At 36.6% G+C, this 21,234-nt stretch overlaps 1 long non-coding RNA gene across 1 annotated transcript; it reads right to left on the bottom strand.

Annotated features, from left to right (window-relative positions):
* Positions 1 to 927: 927 nt before the first annotated feature.
* LOC149108259 (uncharacterized) lies at positions 928 to 19,884 on the bottom strand. The gene is made up of 5 exons (XR_016209048.1): positions 19,378 to 19,884; positions 17,764 to 17,875; positions 10,807 to 10,927; positions 10,372 to 10,433; positions 928 to 7,577 (listed from the first exon to the last, which is right to left on the bottom strand). It is a non-coding gene; the product is annotated as an uncharacterized LOC149108259 (long non-coding RNA).
* Positions 19,885 to 21,234: the final 1,350 nt, after the last annotated feature.

Raw genomic sequence — 21,234 nt, 5'->3', positions numbered from 1 at the left:
GGAAAATGGCTTGCTCGGGTATTTTTTCAGGGCTGACTTTTTTGATGTCAACATCCAACAAAAAACGTTATTGTCGGGTAGTGCGCGTTTTTAATGAATTAGCCTTTTTTACAGGCCGAAATTTTATTTCGGGGTTTGTTGTTCATTTTTAAGGAGTTACAGTGAGTTACAGAATCTTATCTGGCAAATTATAGGGGATTTTCAAGCGCCCGTGCTTCTATTTTAGGACAGTCCGATTGGAGTTTACGATGTTACGCATTTTTACCCCTGTGAATTTGCTATAGCTAGATTTCTGTTACCAAACGTTAGCGTGACATGCAAAGACTTGCGTCACGCTTACGTAAAAGCGTTCCGTGACAGTCACGCAAAATTTGAATAGGGAAGGGCCAACTCATTTTTAAGTCGACTTCTTGAGCAACTAAGTACAGTTTGCAACTCGCAAATACTACAGTGGGAACGCGGTAGAGGTACAAAGAGAGTTTAGTGGCAGACTGTTCTTTTTTTTATGGTGGTTATCTTAAAAGCAGAACTTGGTTTGTGGTCCTGTTATTCAGTGTAATCTTTCACGCAACTAGTCTTAAAATGTTTTCGAGGGCGGCGTGACTAGTGCGTTGTATGAAACATTGCGTCGTTTAGCATACCGCGTAACGGACAGAACATATGCCAAACAGTTACTACAGCGGTTAGAGAAAGTTGGATCTTAGTTCTACTTTCTGTAGCCGTTGAAGCTACTTGTTTTGCAAACGTTTTTTCCGTTGCGCGTTGTGTTACATGGCTCAATGTTTCATTAACTTGTCACGCCGTTTTCGAGAAGATTGCGGGACAAGTTGCGTGACAGATTACACTGTATATCGGGACTTAGTTATGGACACAAGTGTTTACCTGGTTAGTTATGATGGATTGCTGGTAAAGACGACAACACACAAAACTGTCTCTGTCTCTTTATTTGCGTTTTTATTGAGTTAAAAAAATAAAAAAAAGTCTAGTCAATCTTGTCCCTGCTTGTTGGGTTGTTTTCACTCTGCTCTGAGTTGAAGTGTTCCTTTTGTTCCTCATTAATATTCCAACTTTAAAATCCTGGTGTTTATCTGCTCCGCCATCTTTGATGACGACACTTGACCAGTTTAATGATATGGCCGTTTGCTCTCAAGTGAAGATGGCATAATAAGGGAGGTGAGAGTTTGCTCCCCATGCCTCCTCGGTTTCACTCAACTACGTCATAATACCACACCATTTGAATTGGAATTTCTATTAGCTTTTAGAGCCGTAAGTGATGCGCGAAAAGATTCATGCCAAGATAGTAAAATTTAAGATGCGTGTTCCAAGCTCTGTTTCTAGAAATTTCCTTTGAAAGGACAAGAAAAACGGAAGCGCTAAAGTACAAGTCATGTTTAGCAATTTCCATGGATGCCAAGAAAAGAATCAAACGCAAAAAATCATTGATCTGACTTGCCGACCAAACCTCCTGCCGACTGTCTTTCCACAAACTTCACCAAAAGAACACAAGTCACTTGAAACTCTACCATCCAAGCTGATACAAGTTTAGGAATTTTCGCTTATGTTTTAATAAAGATCAAAGTTAAAGCGATGAAATATTAGTTATTTGTTTTCAGGTTTTGCCTAAGTAAATAAATACTAATGTGAAAGCAAACGGGCGATTGTTGTCCGTTCGCATCACCTAGAATTGCGTCAAGTTTGTATTTACATTTAATCTTAGTTATTTAAAATCGATGTAGTGTTAGCTCTGCTCAAAAATCGAAATGTTTTGCGCGCAGCCTTCATAGTAAATCTTATTAAATATTCACAATTTAAATAGTCTTAAAAATGCAAACACGATGGAATTTTGAAATTTATTTGCGCTTTTGTTATTGTTAATCTTGGCTTTGAATAGCATTAATAAACAACGAAGCATCTTAGGAAACGTAGGGCAGTTAGTCGGAAGAGTCGAAGTAAACCGAGCGGCAAAATCGACCCGACGAAAGGTTTTACCGCTCGGTTTACTTCGTCTCGTCACGATTAACTACCGCTGCATCCCCGAGGATAACAACGACGTTGAGCGAGTATTAGAAAAAAAAATGAGAAACGTTCCCTAGGTTTACGTTTGTTTACGACGTAAAGATGAACAATTGGCCCACGAAATTCAAGAAAAAAAAAGAAATATATATTTGGTTTTGTTTTGTTTTTTTGGTTTTTGAATTTAAACTTTTGGAATTCAAAATTGACAATTAGCTTACAATTTTGTTCTTGGTCAAAAAATAGTCTCAAGTTTTGGAAATCAAAATGAACAATTGGCCTAAGCGAAAAAAACAAATTAAATATCTACTTCAAGACTAATGTTTTCGCGATTCAAGTTAAGTTAAAGAAGACAAGATAAACAATCGGCTTACAAAATTTATCTATCTAACTATGGATACGTTTGATTACAAAAGAAAGTTTACAAGGTTAGTTAAACGTTTTGGAAGTCAAAATGAACAATTGGCCTACGTTTTGAACTTTGATCACGGAAAACCTAAATATAGCTTAAGTAGCTAAGATTAAAATTTCCTGAAATGAAGCCTCCTTCAAAGACATTATTTATATATTTACTGTAATTTTTATATTAAGCCGTTAATGCTCTCAATCGTATCTATAACGAAATTCTCGATCGTGATTGGTTTTCCGCGCGCCTATTTGCCACGTAATCGGCGCGCGATCACGTGGGTGTCCAATTACAGTATCCAATTTGAACTTGTTGTAATTGGATACCTGTAATCGGATACCCACGTGATTCGCACGTCAATTGCGGGCGCTTTAATGGTTATCTTTGCAATGTTTCCTACAGTTTTCAAAACTCATGAAACGCGCAACATACGTTTTCGCTCAATAGAAGTTCTCAAAAGCCATTTTTAATTCCGAAATTTGTCATAGATACGATTAAATAGTAATTGGACCGAGTGGAGTACAATTCAGGGAGTAATCGTGCTTGTAATTTCAAATCAGCCTCGCGCTACGCGCTCGTCCGATTTTGAAATTACTCGCGCGATTACTCCCTGAATTGTACTCCACTCGGTCCAATTGCTATTACTAATTTTTCTTTGAACTGTGGACTAATGGTGATAATAAATTCTGTTCTAAAGATAACTGACCTAATTTGTTTTTATTTTTAGAAAAGAGCGAAGAGAAAATTATTTTTTTAATTAAGAAAAGCCCTAAACGAGAATCAGCTCTTTCAGAGGAATCCCAGATGACTATCAGCCCAATCTTGTGTCGCTTGTGAAATTCCAGTCAAGCCAGATCAGTGACCTTCATTGTTCTAAACTAACCCCAACATCCTGGAAATGTACTACCCATGACCTGCACTAAAGCACTACTGTTTTACGTCCTCAACAACAGAAAATTCCCAGAAACACCGATTGAAAACAAACATCTTTGAAGCCAATTGGAATGAAGGTGTGGTATTCTGACGTAGTCAAGTGAAGCCGAAAAGACATGAAAAGCAAACTCTCACCTTCCCCCATGATGCCTTCTCCACTTGAGAGCAAACGGCCACATCATCAGTGTCCAAGTGCCTCCATCAAAAAAGAGCGGATCAGATAAACTCACCAGGATTTCAGTTGGAATATTGCAGAGGAACGTCAGAAACACCGTCCTCAGAGCAAGAGTTTCCACAACCCTGCAGGGACACCGATCGGCTAGATTTAAATCTGACCATATGTGTTGTGTGCGGGTGTATGGGCCATCTTGGTTCCTGAAAATAATCTAAAATATACTATTAAGCTCAGTGGAGCGTATAAAAACAACAAAGAAATAAAATTAACAAGCTCATTAGCACAGAAAAAACCTGTCCACTTTCAAGAGTAAAACAAACTTATGCCCAAACTAATTCTGCTATTGAAATGATACTTAAACAGCTACAATACTTCGATATACTTAATTGTGCCATAAGACTTTTTTTGGAAAAAGTAGGATTAAAAAGCATGATTCCCTAAGTGGTTTTGAACTGCTGAAATTAACTGCATTGAAACCCTAACATACGGGTTAATTTCCTTTCTAAGATACATGTACTGGTTGACTAGGAAAGCCCACTAGATCTGAACGGACTATTCTATACCCCTGTTCTTCTGACTACACCACCTTTAACACCTCAGTGTCAATACTAATGAGAAAAAATTACAACACCACAATTTGTGTTTTCTTTGCTGAGTTAGGAATTATTTACTTTTGTGCTAATGAGCTTGCCGTGGTACCTTTAAACAAAGGAGGCGAAGAAATTATTTTTGAAAAACTAAACTCACAATTTGTCATTTAAAACTGATCAAGTAAGAAATAATAATTTTGTATGACAATAAGTGAACTGAATAAATTTGTGAAATCCTAGATTGTATTGCATTAATAATGTCTTAATCTGACAATTGAATTTAATTTGAATACATAATTTGGAAAACTTAGCTCAGAATTTGTTATTTAAAACTGATCATGTAAGATATAAGAATTTTGTATGGCGATAAGAAAATAGAATAAATTATTTTGTGAAATCCTGCAGATTAATGGCATTGCATTTAATTTAGCAATTTCGTGATCAGTTAATAGAATTTAATAGGAATAGTTATATAAAATTTCTACAAAAGTGTACAGTTTTTGGCAGCCTTCTCTGTTTAAAGGTGTTTAAAACAATTCTGTAGTTTCAAGCACCATCATGCTATTGATCTCACCTAGAAAACTAACCCTTTGAACGTTTCAATTTAAAAAAAAAAAAATTTAACAAAAAAAAAATTAAAATGTTGCCTGTCTGACGAAGTTGTGATCAGTGAGGACTGAATTGGCCAGCAATGTCAGCTTTAAAGTACAAAAATAAGAAATACACATTTAGAGCATGATGAACATTGAAACTACAAAATTATTTAACAAAATATTTTCTTGAATACAAGTTTCCTATCGAGCAGCTTCTTTCCTAAAACAAGTTGATTTGGATTACCAAACGTTTTTTTGGAAAATGACACCAGAAAAAATTCTTATCAAGCAAATCAAATAACTTAGTATTCTGGCAATGGTATTTCAAGTCCAACATCTATTTTTCCAAATCAGACGATAGTATTTTCAAAAATTAATAGTAAGTAAAATATATGTTTTTTTTTTTCAAAATCAGCATCAATGTCAATGTTGTTGGGTTTTTTTTTTCACAAAATCAGCAAACGTAAACATTTCATAAGTCTAAGCTTACTTTGAGAGACCCAAGGATAACCAATTAAAGGAGGTGAAAAATAATGGAAAAAAAGTTGAAGTTCACCATAAAGCTGCTCAATAGGAATCTTGTGAAGAGGAGGAGGAACTAGAGTTTTCATGAGCAAATAAGTGGCTTCTGTAAATCAAATTTACTGTAATGATTACATGCTACTGTATGATGCAACTGCCTTAGTAGTACACCAAAATGCCTGAATATTAACCAAAAAATTAATTTAAAGTCAAATTTTCTTTTGTAACTGAAATTAAAATGTCGTTAGAACTCTATAGGAATAATCTTAGTTTTGCATTTAAGAGCATCCAGTAGCCTAGAATTTAAAAATGGGAATTTTTAATGAGCACCCCAAAATGCCTCTACAGTGGGAAAAAATATATAAAATGTAAAAATATAAGTTTTGAACTGTTTTTCTAATTGAAATTTACATTTTAGTGTTTTTTTCCTGCTTGCATTTTTGCAATTAAATTGTAGAATGATGTTTCTGAATCAAACAATAATAATTGTGCAAATTTTACATTTTCAGCCCAGTTTGAACAAAATGTCATTTCTTTTTTGTTTTATGTCTGTATGCATGAAAATAAAAATAAAATCAAAGTTAATATTTTTAATTGATCAGAAACAGATTTTATCGTAATTGAGTCTCATTTCATTTGCAGTAGTAATGATTGCTATTGGCAAAATTTTCTCACTCTGATATCGTGAAAAAGACAATTTTGGTTCCAAAATATATAACTCATGGAAAATGTGAAAGTCTTCAAATACCCATAGAGAGAATTTGCAAGCAAGCCACTTATTTGCAAATGAACAGCACACACAACACATTGGTCAGTTCAATACTCCGTCCAGTACTAGTTACATGTGCATCAGATCGATATGAAAAGTGCTTTGCAATTAATGAAATTAACTCTGTCAAAGATCTTCAAATTGCAACTAGATAAATTTAAAGGTCAGTGACTGCTATTTTAGTTAACTGCATAACCCTAGGCTTTTTATTTATTGAGTGATTGTTTGATTGATTGATTGATTGCTTGAATGGATTGATTGAATGACTAACTAAATGACTGATTGAATAAATAGTTGATTGATTGATTGAATAATTGCTTGAATGGGTTGATTAAGTGATTGAGTAAATGATTGATTGAATAATTGATTGACTGATTGATTGAATTGGTGGATTCATTGATTGAGTAATTAATTGGTTTATTGATCGAATGGGTTGATTAAGTGACTAAATAAATAACTGATTGATCAATTGATTGATTGAATTGGTTGATTAAATGATTGAATAAATAATTGATTGATTGATTGATTGAATAAGTAATTGATTGATTGATCGAATGGGTTCATTAAGTGACTAAATAAATAATTGATTGAATTGGTTGATTAAATGATTGAATAAATAATTAATTGATTGATTGAATTGGTTGATTGAGTGATTGAATAAATAATTGTTTGATTTACTGATTGATGGAATAATTGATTGATTGATTGAATAATAGACTGATTGAACGATTGAATGGGTTGATTAAGTGATTGAATAAATAATTGATTGTTTGTTTATTTGATTGATTGAATAATTAACTAATTGATTGATTTATTGAATGATTGGATGGATAACTGAATGATTGACTGATTGATAATTGATTGATTGACTGATTAATTGATTGAATGGGTTGATTCAGTGATAAAATAAAAAAATTGATAGACTGAATAATTGATTGATTGGACCTGGAAATTTCCCTTTTACCAATGATTAAAACAAAGATCTTTAAATACAAACAAAATTAAAAAGCTTCTTCCCAATTTCGTTGTTGACCAATATTCTGTAACAGCTGCAAAAGGATACGATACCTGTAGCACCTACAGTAATGCACATGTAACTAGGAAATAAACAGCAAGTATTTATATAAATTGCAAACAAACGTTTAGCTCAAGTAATCAGAGAATTTTTGCCTCAATCAGCATGAAGTAATTTGTCACCAAATGTTTGGAATTGGAATTTGGAAATGTTGGTTTTTTGGGAGTGAGGGAAACCGGAGTACCTGGAGAAAAACCCTCAGGACAAGGTGAGAACCAACAACAGACTCACATATGGCACATTAGTGAGAGGTGAGCCCTCTCCCACTGTGACATCTCTGCTAGTGGTAATATCTCATATACATTAGCTTTAAATATCTACAATTCATCGCCGTGAACGTTCTTGGTCATCCAAGGCTTGCTTTTATCCACTTTCCTTGATCCACAGTCCTCAGTCCTATACTATTACTTGCTCTTTGATCCTTGGTCCTGGGTCCTAGGTCCTCCATCCTGGCTCAATGGTCCTTTATCCCGTGCTCTATGTGTGTCTGTAGCAGCATGCCTGCAAATCCAATATGTAACTAGTAAGTATTTTGTACACTTGCATAAAAACGATTTGATAGTATTTTGAACCAAGGTGGCTTGATCAGATTTTTGAGTAATTATACCGCTTAACTTTGAGCAACTAGAGCACCACCATCATCGATCCAACGGAAAATCAAATGTTACTGGTGTGCTAGAGAAAGATGAAAGTTTCAAATGGGGGTACATTTCACAAGGATTTGAGTAACCATAGCAACAAAATGACACCATATCCCGTCTTACATAAGACCAAATAACTTGCCATCAGGGATAATTTTGGAAATGCAACGTCGGGATCTTGGACTTGACACATAGTTGTCTTAACAGTGGCTCTATAAGAGCGTTTTCGAGAAAATTGCTAGTGAAGTTTCAAGGTTTCAAAATACAACAAAAACAAAGCTGTTTTAAATGTTATTGCAAACTATGTTCACAGGACTTGACTCAATGGTATTCTGGTCGGATTGATTGATAATGGTGGTGCTCTAGTTGCTCAAAGTTGAATGGTATCATTACTCAAAAATCTGATTGAGCCACCTTAAAGGATCACCCAAACATTTCTATTCTTGCATCCCTCCCAAAAAAAATTATGAAGCGATCAATCACACATTTTTGCAGCAGAATTTTAGACTTGAGAAAAGCCAATGTTGTCCTTGTCAGGATAAATAATTCTGAACCAGACATTAACTCTGAAGTCAGGGTTCAAAATTAATGGTTGTCCGGTTGTTCCAGACAACCAAAATTACAATGGGGCAACCAAATTGTGCTGAAGGGTTGTCCCTTGGGCAACCCAATCTGCCATGGCTTTAGTCCCTATTAATAAAGTTGAAAAATATGGGAGCTTGTTGTCTCTGAAGAGGTGACGATACCTAAAAGTTATAATTAAGTCAAAAGTAAAAAAGAAAAGAAAAAAAAACCTTTGAGTAACATACACCGTTCACATGTTGCATGGCTTTTCTCTCAATCTCACAAACTCTTCAATGAACTCGCCTGCTGCTTTAATCAGTGGTTGGTATCTATAAACATAGTCCATGATGCCCTAGTGTGATGCCGCCATGTTTGTTCTGACAATAGCAATTCTAATACAGATCTTTTGCACCACGTTGTTTGCCCGTTTCACTTTAAAACCATTTCATGTGATTCTGTGTTTAATAATCTTAGTTAACATGAGCCTCTTCAACTACTTCAGTTGTGAGAAATTAAAAGATGGTGGTGATAACAACAGTTCGGAAACCTCAAAGGAAGACGAAGATCAAAGTGTTGTTATAGGTGTTTCAGAATCTAAAGCAGAATTAGCTGAGGTGCAAGAAAGCTCCAAAAAAGATTTTGTACGGTGTATGTTTCAAGAGTTGTGGAAGATTGGAAGACCCTGGCTGGAATTTCACTCGAAAGAAAATGCTATACTTTGTAGTTATTGCAGAAGGTTTTCAAAAGATAAATCTGCATTTGGAAGCCAAAAAGGTAACAACAGTTTTAGCCTTGATGGGATAAAAAAACTTTGGAAAAAATTGGCTCATGATGCTAGCAATTGTCAACCTGGAATGGCACCACTGGTAGCATGCCTGGTTGACATCTGATGGAAAAGGATGTGAACATGATCTGGATGCTGAAGACAGCTCTGAAGAAGATCAGCAAACTGCAAGACTCTCTACTTAAGCAAGAATAAGTTTCTAATCTTGGCAAGCTTTTATAAAACTGTTCATTTATGTCAGGCTTCAACTTCCAAGTTTTTTCCTGTTACAATCACTGTTGTGTGTTAATTTTTATAATGTTATTAAGCTTTGCATAACTAATGGACTAAAAACAATTATAAGAGGACACAGGCGTCAAAACACTTTATTTGGACTCTTTTGAATGCAGTTTAAATGTTCTTGTTAAATGAATAAAACTCACTATGTGGCTACATGTATTAGTTTGTTGGCTTGAACTGGGGCAAGAGCTTGGACAACCAAAACACTCTACAGGCAACCAAACTAAGTATTGTAGTTGCCCCAGAGGCAACTGGACATACAAGTAAATTTTGAACCCTGGAAGCCAAGGTAAAAAAGTTCTGAATCATTTCAAGGAGTACATTCAAGTCATGTACAGTAATATTGACCCAGGAATAAATAAGCTTGAAATGAGAAACTTAAAATACTCTGAACTGGGGGGCATCTCAATGATATGAAGACTACGCTCTGCTCCTTGTCTCCATCTTGAGGAGAATCACAGAGAGAATTCTGGCACCCTGATTGGTTACCTTGGCAGGGTATTCAGCATGGAATTGCGACTCTTGAAGTAAGGCTTTGCATAATATTGCACTGGAGCGACAACATTCACACAAATGTAAATAAAACAGGGTTTTCTTTCATTTAAAAGAAGGCTAGTATGTGATTCAAGAAAAATCAATAACCTGAATCATGAATTCCACATTAAATTTTACTTAAAAACCGATATCGGTTTTTTGTGTGAAATTTAACATGGAATTCCCTCGTGAGGTAATGAATTTTCCTGTAGAATTGACTGATTTTCTGAAACATTATGCTGGTTATAGTACCATGTAAATATTTAAAGTTTGTATATACACTGTACCTTTGACAATTATTTCAACAAAAGGAATGCTTCTCAAAACCATTTCAGCATTGCATATTATTTTTCAAATAATGGATGACACCTCATATTTAAAATTCAAGAAAACCTTTTTCTGGGAATGGCATTTGAAATAGCAAAACATTATTAGTCAATTATTAGTCTTAAATGCACATGTCATTCTGACAAAAAGAAAAATATATACTAACTATGCTGACATAAAGTGCAAACTTCATCCTCCATGTGTCGTCATCTTGTTAGGATACTTATACTAAAAGATAACAAGACATTATGAAGTTTTAGTTGACTAGTTAAATAGACAACAGTTATAACAATGCACTAATAAATGCACATAACATGTAGAACTGGCCCAGTGGTATGTGCATTAGACTCTGGATCTCAATGTTGGGGATTTTACTCCTCAATTTCATTGCTGTAATGACATGATCCTGGGCAGGAAAGTTTACTTTGACTCACAGGTAACTCTTTCCACTCAGGTTTATTAACAGGTTAAACATAGTGGTTAGACTACCCAGGAAATCTAGGGAGTAACTTTGAATGGATTTCATACAATTATGTGCAATTGACATTCCACACAGAAGGGAGGCCTGTCCAGAAAGGTACATGTAAATACATGTACTAACCATGTGCATCAAGAGTGTGAACTTAATCCTCCATTTGGTTCTGTCTGCCTTTTAAAATAATGTTGGTCTGTTCTCTTTCTTGTAAGGATGTTCAAGTCATCATGTTGCAGGCATACTGATCCTTAATATAAAAGACAACTTTTAGTTCACAAGCAAATTAACCACAATTACTACAAATACTCCTCCTTACAAACTATTATCTCCTAGAAACCACTAATCTTGCTTGTGTCAATGCAATGCTATAGGGAAATACCCACATGTGGGCTGTTAACTTGCAAAGACAAACATGTGCAAGCCCTGGTGAAATAAATACATGTACCTAGGGTGAGATGAAATTCAAAAACTCCACAAGTTTGCTCTTCGGGCAAGCTGTAATTTCATCTTACTAGCCCAAATCTCTGAGGAGCTAGCCCGAAATTATTTTATTTCATAAGGATAATTAAACAATTTAATATGCAAAAATAATGATAATTAATTAATTAATGATACAGAGCTTAGATTAACTAAATCTCTTTGATTTTATTCTGAGTTAAACCTTACACAATAAAACATTTAGAAACACTCAATGTGTGGTTCCAGAAAAATATCCATACCCCGCACAGGGGTATAGATATTTCCGGTTCTAGTTTGATCCTCCACTTTGCTGGATTTTCTGTTCCACGGGGCTCATGGTACTCCCCCATGCCCTGGAATTTCCATGATTTTTCTTCTTGGGTCCCCCTATCCCCTGTAAATTCCATATCCACAAATAACAAGACTGAGTAATTTATTTTAATCCCGTAGGTACTGTTATAATAAAATTCATATATTGTAGACGGAGACGCCGTACAGGATGGCATATTTTCACAAACAATTCAAAACCTTGATTTGGTCACATGACGTACGCTATTTTATTGTACATTATTTATGGGGATATCTTGAATACAGCTCCAGTGCTCCTTGCTATCCACGGTCACATATGCTTCAAGACAATTAGACAAATGGCATTGAATTGACTTTGCTAACTTAAGCAAACTACAATGTATTAACTACATTATTGGATAACGATGAAAATATGTGATAACCTTGTTAACGCAAGTTTTTGTCTTGCACCGCCACTGCATTGTTGGGACATGCGGTGGAGAAAAAAATTACTATTTTAATTGATTTTGGCCGCTTGAATTTTCATTTTACTTTAAAAAAGATTTGTATTGCTTCACGTTCTCTCATGAACTGTCTGCTAAACACAACATCTGAAGTTTGCCATTAGAAAAAACAAAAATTAAAAAACCCAACATTGTTTCACTCATATCCACCTCATGCTTGCCTGTCGCGCAACCTGTGATAAGAAGGCACTAGCCCGACCAATCGTTTCACTAGTCCCGGGCTATCGGACAGCCTTTTTGTCGCTTCCTGCATGTACCCTGCAGAAATGCCATCATATACATGTACAGTGTCTAATACCGCTACTGTATGCTATAACACTTCTGACTAAAGAGTACTAATTTCTGAGCACAAAATAATGCAAATGTACAAGAAAAAAAATTCATATATTGTAGACGGAGACGCCGTACAGGATGGCATATTTTCACAAACAATTCAAAACCTTGATTTGGTCACATGACGTACGCTATTTTATTGTACATTATTTATGGGGATATCTTGAATACAGCTCCAGTGCTCCTTGCTATCCACGGTCACATATGCTTCAAGACAATTAGACAAATGGCATTGAATTGACTTTGCTAACTTAAGCAAACTACAATGTATTAACTACATTATTGGATAACGATGAAAATATGTGATAACCTTGTTAACGCAAGTTTTTGTCTTGCACCGCCACTGCATTGTTGGGACATGCGGTGGAGAAAAAAATTACTATTTTAATTGATTTTGGCCGCTTGAATTTTCATTTTACTTTAAAAAAGATTTGTATTGCTTCACGTTCTCTCATGAACTGTCTGCTAAACACAACATCTGAAGTTTGCCATTAGAAAAAACAAAAATTAAAAAACCCAACATTGTTTCACTCATATCCACCTCATGCTTGCCTGTCGCGCAACCTGTGATAAGAAGGCACTAGCCCGACCAATCGTTTCACTAGTCCCGGGCTATCGGACAGCCTTTTTGTCGCTTCCTGCATGTACCCTGCAGAAATGCCATCATATACATGTACAGTGTCTAATACCGCTACTGTATGCTATAACACTTCTGACTAAAGAGTACTAATTTCTGAGCACAAAATAATGCAAATGTACAAGATAAAATCCAAGACTTGTTCAGATGCCAAAACTCTTGTTTAAAAATTTGGGCACAAAGCAAAATCTGACCGGAGGCATACTGTATTTCAGGAGCATAAAAGTGAACTCGGTATATAATCTTGATACAAGATTACAATGTACTTTGTGTATACACAGCACACACAGCATGAATACTGTATATGCAAGGACAATTATTTCGCACTTTGTAGATTTGAGAATTAAAGAACGGTTTGGAAATTTGAAAAGCCCAAGCAATTTTTGAGGGAGAAAATAATGTATTCTATTGACTATAATTTTACAAAGAAAAAAAAAGAAAAGAAAAACACAGATAAAATATTATATGGCTCTGTCTCACAAGGACGGGGACTACCAAATTCATGAATTTGATTGGCTGAAATTGATATTGAAAACGGTCCAGATTTTCCCATCTACAGTGTTGGAAATTAAAATTTGACAGCACTCTCTCAAAATCCACTAGCCCAGAGTAATTTTCACATGCCCAGAAAAATGCCTACCCTCTCCCCAAAAATCTTTGCAATGATTCGCAAATCATGCGTTTTTCAGTATCTTCTAAACATGAAGGTCCAGCTTCAGTGCCATTTTGTGTTGAGTTTTCTTGTCCTGGTCCATTTATGAGACACCTCCTTAGGATCGTAGATTGATTTTACAGTTTTAGCCTTGTTTTTGATATAGTTAAATGAAATTTAACATAGTTAATGACTAGGAGCTAGTCTGGTCAGTAGCATTTTTGTACGCGGTTGTTAGTGTCTTGGCCATCTGTTAGCGTTTGTTTAGCATTTGGTGCGTTTTGTAGTGTTTGATATAGTTCAATGAAATTACATAGTTTATGACCAGGAGCTAGTCTGGTCAGTAGGGTTTTTTGTAGGTCTGCGTTTGATAGTGTCTTGGCCATCTGTTAGCGTTTGTTAAGCATTTGCGTTCTGTAACGTTTGCGGCAGTCATATGGTTGTGAGAACCCTGCGGCTGACATTGTCCAGCGGTATTCTTGGTTACTATATGCGTTGTCATCCCATGTGTTTGCAGTGTGTTCGTTGCTCTGCTAGTATGGCATTGTGGATTGAATTATAGTAGTTTAGCAGTTCTTGGTGTTCCCTCCATATCCCCCCTCTTTTCAGCATTTTTTTTTTCCCCGCTGAGCCATCTGGCTTGAGCGTGATGGGTGCCTGTAGGGGGTCTGGTGCGGGGGGCTCGTGGCTTGGTTGCAGGTTGGGCTGGCCATTCAAGTATTCTAGCGCCTTGGGGATTTGACTGCGGTTACAGCCCCTGGGCTGCATAGGCACCTTCCCTCCACTAGCGACTTGGGCATTAATTATCAACTTTTGACATGCCTTGGAAATTTTTCGCATTGATGATTTCTGTAGTTTTCACTAAAACACAGCTAAACAAATAGCTGACACTACCAAATTCATGTATATCCCTAGAATCAAAACAATTTGGAGTAGCAACTTGCACGTGGAAGACTGACAATTTTCTTTTCCTTCAATGAAAAAATTATCTTCAAGTCTTAAAAAATTCGCGGACACAGTTTTGTTATTTATATGTCAAACTAGCTAGGTAGCTGAGAGCAAATGAACAAATTTCCTTTGACTTGTAGCTTTAAAAAGGGGTCCAAAAGATGATTCGGACGCTCATGTTTACAGGTCATGAAAAATTAGACAATTTATTTTATTTCAAAATGCTTCGTATTTTAAATTTGCTGAATGTTTGTTGTAAATATTGTTGATTATTTCATAGTAACGTAGACTTATTCGAAAGCATAGGGCATTTTTGTTTCATAGTTTCTTTGTTCGGAGATATTAGCACTTGCATGCTACACTAAAATCTGCATGGAAATAAAGTTTTCATGACATGAATTCATTTCTTAGTAAGCAAACGTGTGCCATCTTCTCTAATTACTGTCAGCTCAACTAGACACCAGTAGTATCACTTCATACACATGAAACTGTTGTGTAAATTATCACTGGAGGAAGGCTGTATTTCCTTGTGTCTAGTTTTGAATACTATTATTGGCAAATTATTTGGGCATCTCGGAAGATAAAAAAAGGTTAAAAAAGCACTGGTAAGTTCTTGTTTAGAGATAATCTTGCCAAAATGGAAAATAACAAGGAGTGTTATCAATATTTATGCTTATTAAATAACTTTCCAAAAATGAAAATTGCACTCGCCAAACAGGCAAGTGATCAATGATTTGTACTTGCTCAACCCTTTTTGCACTCGCACTGGCGAGTGGGCGAGCACTGATTTCCAACACTGATCTAGACTGGCATCTAGACTGGTAATGTTTTGCACTGAAAAAGTTGCAAACTAAAATGCAAAATCATTGACTATTTTCATCTAACAACATTTATTTAATTTCAATATGGAAGTGCCCAAAAGCCTGATGAGAAAAAAAAGTAAAGAGGACGAGCAAACTTTGGCAGAATTAAATTTTAGCTTATCACTGTTTGCAAGCAAAATGTCAGTTAGTACAAACCAGTTACATTAAACAAATTAAATTGTTCTTGCTTGCGCCATACAATAAACATCTAGATAACCAAGCTTAGTTAATCAGTATGGGAGAATCCTGACCTTGGTCATGTGTACAGATCTCACTGCTTTCGGTCTGTACTTATGATCTCAGTCAAGATTCTCTCATACAGACCAACTAAGCTCAGTTAATAAGAACTACAATGTACAGTGTAATTAAAGCCCAACTAGTTTAATCTGCTCAAAAAAATAAATAAATAAATAAAAGGCTTACCGTAGTTTCTCGGTTATAAGGCGCACTCGGCTATAAGACGCACCCCAAACTTGGCAACTTAATCATGCAAAGTTCCCAAACTGAAAATTATGTGAAAATACTCGGTTATAAGACGCACCAAGAAATGAAGAGTTCATAAAGATAAAATTTTATTCTCTTGGCACAATTAGCACGCGAACTCTCTGTAAACGTGAACAAATTTCAACAAAAGTGAAAAAGTCACACATTTAATGATATACACGAAAACAAAAGCTAAAAGTTCGCACCTCTAATGATAAACTTGAGTGTAAACAAACAACGCATACACGTTAATTTCAGCTTTCCTGCTCAGGAGACATATTTCGTTTTTTATAAAGATTCTAATAAATATTCAACGATCCGAGAACCAGAGATCCAGAACCTTGGAGTTCACCGGGAATAGAACAGTTCCAGTGTTGTCATGCGGTGCCGACAAGCAGAGTTTCACAGTTGCACTAACGGTGAAAGCGAACGGCGAGAAACTTCCCCCGAAGGTCATATTCAAAGGAGTTCGACAGCTGAAAATCAACGTGCCACCAAGGATGCAGGTCTCCGTTCACAAGAAGGGCTGGATGGACGAAGAAGGTAAGCTAAAACACTGTTTATTCTGAGCAGCATCGTTTCAACAAGCGAGCGAGACGAGTACACTTCTTGTTTCTCAGAAACGAGATTCGAATTTCATTGTTGACGTATCGTGTTACCTAGCACGTGCTGTTTAGCACGTACGCGCGTATGCAAATTTCAGTTTGTTAGCTTTTCTCGTGCAGTTGTTTAACACAATGCGGCCTTGATAATAAAGCTTTCTAGCATTCTAAGACTGTATTTCTTATTAATTTCTAGGAGTAATGGAGTGGATTCGACGCAATCTTCGGTACACCCCAGACCAAAGAACTCTCCTCGTGTGGGATTCATTCCGTGGGCATTTGACAAACGCCGTGAGAGATCTTCTGGCGAGGCGAAACGTAGTAGTCGCAGTTATTCCGGGTGGACTTACGCCCGTGTTGCAGCCCCTGGACAAGTGTATCAACAAACCTTTTAAGACCAAGGTGCGATCCCAATACCAGACTTGGATGGTGAACGGTCCGTTCACTTACACTCCGTCGGGGAAGAAGCGTGCGCCGAGCAAAGAACTGGTTTTGCAGTGGATCCAAAAGGCATGGCAAGAGATACCCGCTGATTTGATCGCGAACTCATTCAAGTGCTGTGGAATATCAAATGCTCTGGACGGCACCGAGGACGAAGCTGTGTGGGACGAAGAAGAAGCTGGAGACGAGGAAGCAGATGATGAACTGGAGAACGAGTTTGACACGGATAGCGAGGAGGAAGACTAGACATCAATAAATTTCAAAACAACAACAACGGCTCTTTTCAGAGCCACCCGGTTCTTTTCAGAACTACCAAATCTTAAAAAAGTCAATGACCAATGTTTAGTGTCTTTTATTTGTCTAGTTTTAACTGTAAGTTCCGGTAAAATTGCTGTCGTTAGATTTTTTTGCGCGAAAATATTCGGCTATAAGGCGCACCCCAATTCTGGCAAAAACTTCCCAAGAAAAAACAGATTTTCCTCGAAAAAACCGTGCGCCTTATAACCGAGAAACTACGGTAGATCAATTTTTGTACTAATTTGGAGAATAAATCTGTTTTGTTACATTTAGATTTATGTGGGAAATTTGCAAATCAAGATATTACAAAATGTATTGAGCAAAATACAGTATTAAAGCCTTGCAAAAAATTTTTGCTATTATAATAGAATTATTGTCAGTAGATACATGATTGTACATGCATGCCGTGTACAATGTGTACCAAATCATGATATAAATGTAAATATTATTTATTGTAAGTTACATTTGTAATTATAATCACTTTTAAATGTCATGCACAAACTCAATTTCCTTTACATGTATGTATATTTAGGTGTTTACTGATATCATTAATTACCTTGACATCTTGTCTCTCCAGCCAGCCACTGTAGGAGGTATCATGGTCTTTCATGCTTGAGGTGTTTTCCTTCCAGTCTTGTGATACTCTCAGCTGTCTTCAGTTTAAAAACCTATGATGAAACAAGCATTTGAAAATCAGTTATAGCATAAATTTTTCACTGGTTTGGAACATGTACATGTAGCTTGATGAAACAAAATAGTGCTATAAAACTGACTGGTCACATTCAACTCTACTCTATTTTGGACTCTGAAGTACATGTAAAGAAAGAGTTCTTTCCATGGATAAACAATAAAACAGCAGACAAAAATATAATGCGCACACACACACACACACACACACACACACACACACACACAAATCAAACTTTAGTCTGAGTGCACAACCATTATTATCCAGCCAAATGGGTCAGGCTTTGAGCTGCAGTCATGCCAAGTTTGACACCACCAAACATACATGTTAACTGCACATGTAACTCCAACAGCATTACACCAAATGTACCTTAAGGTTGTGTTCTATTAGGATTGACCATTTCAACTGCAACCAGTTTGGGCTGATACAGTTGATGTTTCTCAATAGATCACTTTTCCAACTGTTCTCAGTTGAAATGCAGTAATTCCTAGCAATACATGTAGTCCTTAAGCGAGCTACAATCATGCAAAATAATCACACAATAGAACACGAAAAATCCAAACAACCAGAATTGTTTGATCCCAATAGCACATGACCTAAGTCTCGGTGCAGTGTTTCAGCCAGAAAATTTTACTTAAGGACCAAAGTGGCCCCTGAAGACCTTTTTTAGGGGCTAATTATTTAGGAAAGGGGCCAATAAACGAGTCTCGCAGCAGCATTTTAATTGCCAACCTCAGCCCCCAAACTTCTACTCCTCTGACATGAACCTTGCCACTTTGCCCATGTCACAATTGTGAATTATTCATGAAGTAAAACATCTATAGATTCATCACAGTTAGGTATAATTATAAACCACTGGTTAATTGGAGACCCACAGTACGGTAAAATAATTTGCAATGTGAGCTTACAGCGAGCAATTACGGATTCAAATGGCAGTTTTTTCTGTGGGAAATCACTCAGTTTGCTAACCAAAGGACTTTAGTGGCCATTGTATCTATTCATGTAAACTTTTTTCGTGTCAAAGTAGTCTGTGGATCCACTCAGCTAAGGTAAACAGCTGCCTTAAAATGTTATGAGAACCCTGAATTTCAGAAAGAAAAAAACAAGAGGTCTACAGAAGTTCAAAGCTTGCACGTGAAAAATAAAGATATGCAAATCACTTGCAGTCCCTTTGTGATAAATCAAAATTTTTGTGCCTTCTTTCATTTTTTAGCACCCCTAGTGTTATCTATGAGGATCTTCCAAGGGATTGGAGCTTTCTTTTGTGCATTTGAACTAAAAAAAGATTACTCTTCAATATTTCTGTTCAAAACGGCAAGCAATTTGAATTTCCCGCGGTTGGGCCAGCACGGAGCTAGTGCAACGCACTTGGAGTTTAATCATTTCAACCAAGTTAAATGCTTACTTAAGCAATAACAAGTGAGAAAGACCGATAAAAGAAGAAACCTTTCCTAAAGCAACAGCTTTCATGCTTAACCTTACCTTTGGTGTTGGTCTTTCATTAGCTGGGAATTGCAGGCTCCCGGACTGTTTTTTAAAAGTCGATAACGTGGTGATTTGTGATTTGCAGCCACTGAAGCTATTTTCCTTGCACCCAAGAGCCACCAGACGAAGTAAATTATGTTTCAAAACTCAAGAAATAGAAAAGCGATATCATAAATGGCGTCTTTGTCCTTGCTGTTGGTGTCAAAATCCGTTTCAACCGCCATGTTGGATTCTCTTTCGTACCCAGTTTCTTTTGGCCATTGAAGCGAACGTCACGGAAAAGTTCGCGGAAAAGACGGCTTTGCGCGGGAACTCAAACGGGATCACGTTGTTCGTGCATCTCGCATTAGCCCAGTCGTGGGGGCGGAGGCGGATTGGAAGCACGCTTGCGAAGCAAGCGTTCCCGTTCGAAGGGCTTTTCCGCATTCTAGTGGCCGCGCGTAAATTGGAGCGAGAGCAAAAACTCGATGAAGCTCTTTGTTAGGGAACGCTGGTAACGCAGCCTAAAAAAAAGGACATGGGTTCGGACAGGACAATCCACGGAGTCCTGCTTGAGGCAAATTCGTCCTTTTAGTCTAGAATAAAATCCGTTTTGTAAGTTGGCATCTTCAGACGCCCAAGATAACTGAAGAAAAATAACCAAGAAATTGAAAACCATCGTATAAAAGGAACCAAGTCGTTTGACCACCAGGTTAGTTCAGCCCGTGAACTCTCTAACCCGAAAATATTCTTGTCAATATTCTTAGATTATAGCGTATGACATTTCTGTTTTCGAACGTATATGGTGTCTGGATCACGGTGTTGAAGTGATTTTGAAAACAGCCGCCTGACGGGATATCACGCATATAACTTCTTGCAGAAATGTTATTAGCATCCAACATATGGCTACTGCTTTTTTGTTGCTTTCCGGAGAGCTTTGCCGTTTAGAGAAAGAAAGAGTCAAAAACATATAATTGTATTGTATCTACATATTTTTAACACACAAAATTGTGTTCTTTTCAAAATCTCAGCCTCGGGTTTATTCTTAGAATATTCTTAAAATTTTAGAAATTTCAGACTCGATATTCTTATTAGAAAAGAAAGAGTGTATCTGCTCTCATGCGTCGACTGAAACTGAAAGCATATTGTGATACTATGTGTCGTTTTACACCACAGGAGAGTGAGGAGACGCACGATTAACCGCTTGAGAAGTTGGCGTGGAATCAGTTGTTTGGTTGAGTAACCCCCGAAGGTTTTCACAACCCAAAGTGGGAGCGGTTGTTATTTCTTGTTGTAAAACTTCTTATTGTTTGAATTAGTTTTATAATTGTGTCTCAATGACGTTGATAGTCTGGCAGTAATAAGAGGTGCCATAGTGAGAATTTTATGCGATATACACATCATGTAATCTTGCATGAATTATTTAATTAAACCACTCACAATAAATTCAAGAGTGAGAGCAATTCGTTTATAATATTCCCAGCCTGGTCCTGCAGTTGGCAAGGTAATTTTCTGTTTGGTGTTGAGTTTTCAAAAACGTTTTGATTGCTTTAATCCTGGAAAGGTAATGAACTGATACAGATACAGATGGAGGCTGTTCTTAAGGTGGACCCATAAGGTCAGAATCATTTATAGTATACTATCTTGCGCTTGTGTCATATTTTCAAAGCTTTTATTTTATTTTTGAGTATTAAATGAATTCAATAATTACAGTTTTAGCGAAATGAGACCTTGTGTGCCACTGGGCAAGAACCGATTGAGTGAGTGTGATTGAAAGAATTGTAAGCGTGATAACCCAATGGGACATCTAAGAGCTTCGGGTTTTGATTGGGTCAGAGAGCATTCTTGGATAAAAAAGCACTTTCCTCACAACCA

The sequence above is a fragment of the Orbicella faveolata genome, unplaced genomic scaffold (assembly GCF_042242905.1).
Source record: "Orbicella faveolata isolate gen_17 unplaced genomic scaffold, um_ofav_v1 contig_26, whole genome shotgun sequence".
Classification (NCBI taxonomy): Eukaryota; Metazoa; Cnidaria; class Anthozoa; order Scleractinia; family Merulinidae; genus Orbicella; species Orbicella faveolata.
The sequence above is the reverse complement of the archived record's forward strand: the minus strand, read 5'-3'. Positions and strand labels throughout refer to the sequence as shown.